Raw genomic sequence first — 8930 nt, forward strand, 5'->3', positions numbered from 1 at the left:
ATATATCTGAATATATCTGAATATATCTGAATATATCTGAATATATCTAAATATATCTGAATATATCTGAATATATAATTTGTCTGTCATCTATAGTTCTCAGCATTAGGCAAAAACCAACTTTATTTTTTTTAAAATCTTTTAATAAACCATTTAAATACTAAATTGATGGCAGTAGACCAAAATAAAGCAGAAGAATTTTAGTCGTAAAGATTTACAGTCTCATCCTTTATCAATTCTGGTAGGTTTAAGAAAAGGGACTTCTTCAATTCCCTACAGTCGTCATATAAGTCTTATCGTTTATGTATGATTTGATCTTGATTTAAGAGTTGTATTCTCTTCACCTTAGAGCAACAATGTCGTAAAACATGTTAAATTCTGACAATTTTCTTCACTTATTTTTCGGCATAAATCAGCGTTGTCGCTCCCAAGAGAAACCGAAAATTTTCAATTAATTGATTTTCCTTTTTTCTATATCTTATAACTAATATTTCAAAGTTAGGTAGCTTCGACTTAATTTTTCATATTTAGATTTCAGATTTCCCATGTTTACATTATTACATTATGCAATCTCCATCCGTTTCCCCTTCCCCCCCCCTCCCGGGCCGTCCCCATCCGCCCCCCCTGGAGCTTCTTTCAGATTGCATCAGAACCTTTATAATTCTTGCATCCTGTAAAAGTTTCAGAGAAAATGATCAAATTCCCAAATTTTTAGCGACGGCCTTTAGTTCCATGTCCGATTCCCAGTTTGATCAGAGATGAATAAAATGTTCTTCTCTTTTTTGATCGTAACGAAGTACATTGTCTTATTTCAAAAGGTTTCAAGATAGAAAACGGCAATATCCTCCCCATTGTTGATCAAATATAAATAAGTTTAAAGGGTACCATTGTGCCAGTTTACTTTAATGGTCCCTGTAAGTAATATCAAGTTTCTAGAATTAAATATGAATTCTGGTCAATGCTCTTTTAAACCTGTATTTAAGCTTGTCATCGTTTTCTTAGTAAAAAGATGGATTAACAAAGAGAAGTCTAAAATCATGATTTGATTTTTTAGAAAAACTTCTTCTTTTCATGCTTCACTTGATTTCAACAAAACACATGTTTTCTACTTTTTACTTATTCCCCTCCAACCTGTTAGCGCCTACATAACTCCCCATCCAACTTTCTTTTATTTTCACTCTTCTCCTCCTTCTTCTCTAAACATTATTCATTGAACTCACAACCACACGCCTTATCACACAACCCGGCGCAACTGTCCTTGCTCCCTCAACAGATGAAAAATAGGGAAAGGAATTAAGTTTTGTCACAAACTCAGATTTTTTAATCCCTATATATATATAAGCAACCCAATGTTATAGACCCTAGATATTTTAAACTGTCCATTCTGTTAGATCAAATAATCTAAGTTTGAAATATCCCAAACTTACAAGGGATTAAAAAAAATCCAGGTTGTGGCAATTAGACTCAATTCCTTTACATGGTATAATTTGGAAAATAAAAAAACACAAAATTTAAAAATCCAATATTTTAAACCTAACTCTTTCTGAACAGTTATCAATTACCACCCCCCCCCCAGAAGATACTCTAATTGCGCCTTTTCGTCCATTTATCCTTCAATCAATCTTTATTCATATTCTTACTCTTAATTAGTGTGTAAAATTGGGAACCCCTGCTGCAAGATTTGCAGCTGCTTTTTATAGTTTAGAGAAAATATGGGAATCCCTGTATCTCTGAGTTGCAACGAGTTCATAACTAGGTGCAGTTGCAATCTAGTGTTGACTTTTATGCATCTAAAAAGGTTAAAATCATTCATAAAAATACCTTAAACATGATATTATAATTTTTTCTTTGTTCATCTGAATATTTATCTATATTTATATTTCTGGAATTTATAAATATAATTTTCTTAGGTATGGTGGGAAAATAAAAATTTGGACATTTAGCGGGAAAATGTTCCACCCTTTTTGATACTTTTTTACCTTAAAATAAATTTATTTTATCTTTAAAATAATTAATATTTCTTTTTAATGTTTGCGTTTTAAAACATGTTGATTTTATTTCAATATTTTTCCTTTTTACAGTTTATTGATTTTGTTAAGAAGCTCCTAATATTATATTGGGGGGTTAAAATAATCAAACAAAAAACAGGTTTCTAATCCAATTTCACTCTGAAAGAACAAAATCAGTGTTGTAAATGTAGAACGAATCAAACTGAAGTAATTACTTTTTAAATATTGTGATGAATGCATTAATCACTAAAAATATTTTCTCTCCCCCCCCACTCCCACAATTTAACCTCCCCACTACCCTCACTTCATCTTAAGAATTGCATCTCTACACAGTACGTATATAAATTAACTATTGTCTAACTTCTCTGCGTCGAAAATGCATGGAGCTAAATATCAGACGGCGGGGTGCCAGCGTTGAAATCGCTCATCTTGATGGAGGGGAGGGGGGTGGGTGGTGTTATATTGGAAGAACTAGGTTTTCAAGAGCGCTTCGTGTCCCCTTTTCTAGTAGTAATTTTAGCTCTTTAAGACTGCTTTCCATGCCACTATTTTCGTAAATCATAAAGCAAAAGAATTTAACATTTTTCTTCCGTAGATTTGCGTTTGACGATTTTTGAATACATAAGTTTTGATTTAGGGTTTGGGAGACATAAAGGGAAGGGAAGGGGGGGAAGGATTCGAGCTGAAATATCCTTTCTATTGTTAAATCTTTATAAAATATCTAATCTTGGTCTAATTTATATATTTAGTTTATAAAGTTCTAGCAAGGTTTTGAAATGGTGTAACCCAGAGCTCTGTAATATTTTAAGATCATTTGACATTGAATTCATGGCCTACAGCAAACTTATTCTATATACACCAGACGAACCAGACGCAGGCCTTGTAGCTTGTTATGTATTAAAAATATAGGGGGTAGGGTGTCCTAGTACAGGGTGTCCCAATAAACATGGGAATTCATTGACGAAATCTTTGATTTAGTATAGTGATACCTACTGAGAAAGGTGTAATCTGTAGGAGTTCCGTCTGCTATGTTCACATTTTGTTTGTTTATGTTTTGACTGCATACAGTTGTACTTAGTAAAACAAGAAAATTGCAGTATACAAACAGAGTAAACTTGTCCGTCTTCACTGTTCATCTTGCGGAGACATTATATACACCACTCACACCACACATGATCTTTACAGCCATTTACCGTTTTCATAAAATAAACTCTAGCAGACATAATAATATCATGACTTTTGAAATTAGGTATTACAATGCTAATTCATAACAAAGACGATATCGAATTCGTCACTGAATTCCCATGTTTTATGGGACACTCTGTATATACAGGGGTTCCCACAAAGGATGAGACTTTAATGTTGCACTAAATCTGATTCTAGATAACAATAATAAGGTTGAACTTAGAGACAACTCTGGAGTAGAAATTAATGTAAAAAACGACAAGAAAAAATTCGTAAAATCATCTTTTAAGCCTCATTCTTTGTGGGCCACCCTTGTCTGTATACATATCTGTGTCCAGTACTTGCCACAATATTTTATTTAATAATTTTGTTTCATTTTCGTACGCGATTTTTACTTATTTAAAAAAACCCGATTCTCTGAATGTATCCTCCAAATGGACAATCCTGAAGAATTTCAGCCCTTTTTCAGCAATTATACACCGTAAGAATGTCTTATAGATATTCAATGATTTTTAAATGTTTTTCTTTACAATACTGCACTCTCTGCTCAACTACCATGTCTAGGCGGTGTCTCTTTTTAATTTTTCTCGGCATATAGGGTGTCCCATAAAACATGGCCATTGAGAGAGGACTCAGAGGTGATCGTTGATAGCTATTTTTGAAAAAGTGTGCATCAACAAATTTGCACAAATTTTCATGAGATGTACGACGGTCTATCACATTGTGTGTCGCTTAACTTTATTTTTACACATTTTTTGTCCTATATCAAAGACAGTCTGGTTTAGAAAGGGACTGTTGCAGCGTAATTTCAAATGATCCGCCATTTAAAATTTCAAATGATCCGCCATTTAAAATTTCAAATGATCCGCCATTTAAAATTTTAAATTGATCCCCCATTTAAAATTAAAATGATCCGCCATTTAAAATTAAAATGATCCGCCATTTAAAATTTCAAAATGATCCGCCTTTTTAAAAATTAAATTGATCCGCCATTTAAAATTTTAAATGATCTGCCACTTAAAATTTTAAATGATCCGCCATTTAAAATTTCAAATGTACCGCCATTTCAATTTTCAAATGATCCGCCATTTAAAATTTTAAAATGATTCGTCATTAAAAAATTTCAAATGATCCGCCATTTAAAATTTCAAATGATCCGCCATTTAAAATTTTAAATTGATCCCCCATTTAAAATTAAAATGATCCGCCATTTAAAATTTCAAAATGATCCGCCTTTTTAAAAATTAAATTGATCCGCCATTTAAAATTTTAAATGATCTGCCACTTAAAATTTTAAATGATCCGCCATTTAAAATTTCAAATGTACCGCCATTTCAATTTTCAAATGATCCGCCATTTAAAATTTTAAAATGATTCGTCATTAAAAAATTTCAAATGATCCGCCATCTAAAATTTTAAATTGATCCCTCATTTAAAATTTAAAATGATCCGCCATTTAAAATTTTAAAATGATCCGCCATTTAAAAATTTAAATTGATTCGCCATTTGAAATTTGAAATTATCCGCCATTTCAAATTTCAAAATATTAATTCGATTGTTTAGACAATGCTTTTCAGGGTACCGTTGTGAATCGCAACTTTTTCAAAGAAGAGTTACTTAAAATTACGTGAACAGGCCGTCTCTTAACTGCATGTTCAGTGGGACACCCTGTATAAGAAAGTTTAAGCAAAAATGCTTTCTTTTTTAATCATATTTTCGGTCTATATGTATATTAAAGACTAAATTTTGTAAGCTTTAGCTAATTTTCTTTCATTTAGAAAAGAGTTTGGCTTGAAAGGACTGACAATTACTAAATCTCAATAATACTTATTAACATTTCATTTTACCTAAAGCATCATTTCTTAATTGAATTATTATCATCTAACTTCTATCACATTCGTAGCGTGAAAGTCACATGTCTGAAAAAATATTTTTTAATCATTTACAACATTTTAACATTTTACAAAATGGATGAGGGGGGGGGGGTATTGGGGTTGAATTAGTTTCACTGAAGCGTTAGCATACACATATACTCAAGTTTTCACTTATTAAGGGGATTTTATATTACAACGTTTTTTAAGTAACTCAAATTCACAATTTTACCAAATATTGAAATCTATGAATTGCAAATAATACAAACTTTGACGCAAACATACCTGCCGGCCGCAGGTGCACACTGCACAGTATGTGGTTTAACTGTTTCTTGTGCGCGTAAGCGTACCCTTGTCAAACCAAGGGTTTCCAAATACTGCGGGATTTAAGCGCACGCACACTGCACAGGGCGTATTAATGTGTGTGGGGGGGGGGGAGTTTGGGTGGAAAATAAAAAAAATATTTGACGAGTTTAAACTATTTCATATGAAACAACGGTGGTCAGTGACAAAAAATTACTTTGTTATATTTTTTCCATGAACAGTAAACATCTTTATTTTTCAAATATATCAATCAAATGCCACTTTTGTAAATATGTTTATTTAAAAGACATTACAGTTTTTCTCTCTTGGAAAAGCGTTGAAGTCTGACAATTTCCTCCGTCCCCTCGGCTGCAATGAAATTACTTTTTTAGAACTTTGCTCCTTACAATACTTTTAAACTGACTGATAAATCCAGAAATTACGTTTTCAATGAAATCTTTTCTTCTTCTACAAATTATTTTGAAAAAATTATATTTTTGAGACGGGGGGACGATAAAAATCTATTTTTACCCCCAATTCTGTTCCTTTAAATTAAGATTAAAACTTAAAGAAACTGTTTAAGATTTTCAAAATGAGGATGATTTTAATGAAAAGCAATTGATTAAGACAAAATTGAAATTCAGCTTTTTGTGATATATGTCTCAGTGTTACTCAATCAATTTTATTTTTTTTATTCCACTTTTTTGTTTGTATAAATATATTCCATTCTTTAATTTTATATTTGAGACTTAAAAGGAACTATGAAGGAAAAATGAAAAAGGGGGGATATAGGCTGAATCCTAAACATTTTAGGAGTTCATCGAGACCTATATAGGCTGAATCCTATTAGGAGTTCATCGAGACCTATATAGGCTGAATCCTAACCATTTTAGGAGTTCATCGCGACCTATATAGGCTGAATCCTAACCATTTTAGGAGTTCATCGAGACCTATATAGGCTGAATCCTAGCCATTTTAGGAGTTCATCGAGACCTATATAGGCTGAATCCTAACCATTTTAGGAGTTCATCGAGACCTATATAGGCTGAATCCTAACCATTTTAGGAGTTCATCGAGACCTATATAGGCTGAATCCTAACCATTTTAGGAGTTCATCGAGACCTATAAGAGTTCCTGATGTTCCTGTCTCGAGAAATTGATATAAAATTTTGTCAAATTTTTATGAAAATGTATATGAAAAATGTAAGTTTAAACAGATCCTATGTAGCAAATACGCAACCAATCTGAAAATGACGATACACCAGTGTAGCCTAAGTAACTTAGGTTTTCTCCTATTATTATTTGAATTTAATAATTTTTCATTTTCAATAGATATAATTAATAATATTCTTTATACGTCCGTATCATGTGACCAGAACTCAGGTAACACTTATTCTTAATTTTTCCTTTACAGCCTTTTTAATGACGATCGGAACCTTTTTTAGTTCAATCTACAGCTGGGAACTATTACTCAAACAATTCCGTACAGTCGTCTCTAAAATCTCGTCCTTTGTGGATACCCCTGAAGAATGGAGATATGTGCCTAGCTGTAAATTGTACACAACGTTTAATCTTAATTCACATAGATTATTAAACCATGTAAACGTTCCAAATTTTTATATACAATGTAAAAATCATAGATTAATTAAAAAACAGATAGGACACTGGATGTCGTCTATGCAAGATTTATGTGTGTTTCGTTCACGATACCCCAAGGCAGAAGCCCAAAGGAGTTACGCGTAGTCGGCTCTCTCTTTGTAGATGGAAATGAATATTGTTTTTGTTCTGCAACTGATGCACATAAATCTGATGTCATATCTGTTATTTTAATTAGTCTATGGTAAAAATAATTACTGTTTTTTGAAAGTACGATGAAAATGGCTTTTTAAAAATTCACAATTAAAGCTAGAATTGTTACAGGAAAAGGGCCGCGAAGCTCACGAACAGCCTAGATAAAAATAAAGCTAAAGCTATTCATTTTTGCAAATTATTTGGATTAAATCTGATTTAAATTTGATTCTTGCGTGCAGTATTTTATGCGCACCGATTCTTTGTATTTGGTCGGTGAGATGGGCGGAGTCCAACATATTTATTCGTAAGGATGAGCTGAGAAAAAAATCCACCTTTTACGATACTTTTGCATTGTTCGTTCAGGTCTCTATGGTTCAGGTCTCAAGAAAAACTTGTCTTGCATTTTATAATTTGAATTTGGGCGAATGCGCGAGTGTTAAAATAAGCCTGATTTTAAACTGTGTATCAAGCCGTATCTCTGAAAATTATGCAAGATGGCATGTTTGGTTTGTTTGACCTTGGTTCAGGGAATCCAAGGTAGATTATGTGTTCGTTTCCACACATAGAGTCTTCAACCGCACACATCATACAATTTTTGTGAATTTTTTCCATCTATTTTTAAAAGATGCTGTCGAAATCGATTAAAACTTACGACACCTATTTGTTCACAATATATATGCATTTATTGCTAATTAATTTATGTCTTTTTAAAATACCGCTAATTTAGGTCAAGGCCCCACACTACTCTAAAAGCCTGTCTTTTTAAGGTCATTGGATTGAGAATTAGGAGACACAAATGTATGTTGATTCATTCATGTTAAACTTAGTGCTTCCCAATAAATAATTACAATGAAGATTCAGTAAAATATAGAAATACTTACAGTGTGAGTCTGTAAAGACGACCTGCAACTCATTAAATATGACGTATTAAGGTTGAACTAAGCCTTCTGCCTTGAAAATTGTCTTTTTATGGCCTGTTTCTTGATATGGCAACGAAAACAACCAGTTTACAGTTGCAGAATCCTAAATATAAGGAAATAGACAGAATAAATTCTGTACAGTCGTCTTTAAATTCTGTACAGACGTCTTTAAATTCTGTACAGTCGTCTTTAAAGTATTTTGTATGTATGTCAGGATGTATGTAAATATAAGGAAATAGACAGAATAAATTCTGTACAGTCGTCTTTAAAGTATTTTGTATGTATGTCAGGATGTATGTAAATATAAGGAAATAGACAGAATAAATTCTGTACAGTCGTCTTTAAAGTATTTTGTAGGTATGTAAGGATGTATGTAAATATTGTATTTATGTTACCTATACCCGACCAAATTCTAGCTCTTTTAGGAGGATGCTGCAAAATAATTTTGCATCCACATCTTGATCTTTCATGGGCGTGTTTATATCTTTATTATTGCAGTTTAGTCATCTTATTCTTAACGCATAAAAAATCAGAATAGCAAAAACAATTTGCAGTCCATCCTCAAAAAAAAGAAATATATATTACAAATACTTTTGAGAAATTCAAAAGTTGCATCTTCATTTATCATTCCATACCCCCTAACCATTTTAGGAGTTCATCGAGACCTATATAGGCTGAATCCTAACCATTTTAGGAGTTCATCGAGACCTATATAGGCTGAATCCTAACCATTTTAGGAGTTCATCGAGACCTATATAGGCTGAATCCTAACCATTTTAGGAGTTCATCGAGACCTATATAGGCTGAATCCTAACCATTTTAGGAGTTCATCGAGACCTATATAGGCTGAA

At 32.4% G+C, this 8930-nt stretch overlaps 1 long non-coding RNA gene across 1 annotated transcript; it reads right to left on the reverse strand.

Annotated features, from left to right (window-relative positions):
• Positions 1–1129: 1129 nt before the first annotated feature.
• On the reverse strand, positions 1130–5872 carry LOC111701844 (uncharacterized). Its single transcript, XR_002765278.1, has 3 exons — positions 5351–5872; positions 5042–5113; positions 1130–1196 (listed from the first exon to the last, which is right to left on the reverse strand). It is a non-coding gene; the product is annotated as an uncharacterized LOC111701844 (long non-coding RNA).
• Positions 5873–8930: the final 3058 nt, after the last annotated feature.

Source organism: Eurytemora carolleeae, unplaced genomic scaffold, assembly GCF_000591075.1.
Source record: "Eurytemora carolleeae unplaced genomic scaffold, Eaff_2.0 scaffold218, whole genome shotgun sequence".
Taxonomy (NCBI): Eukaryota; Metazoa; Arthropoda; class Copepoda; order Calanoida; family Temoridae; genus Eurytemora; species Eurytemora carolleeae.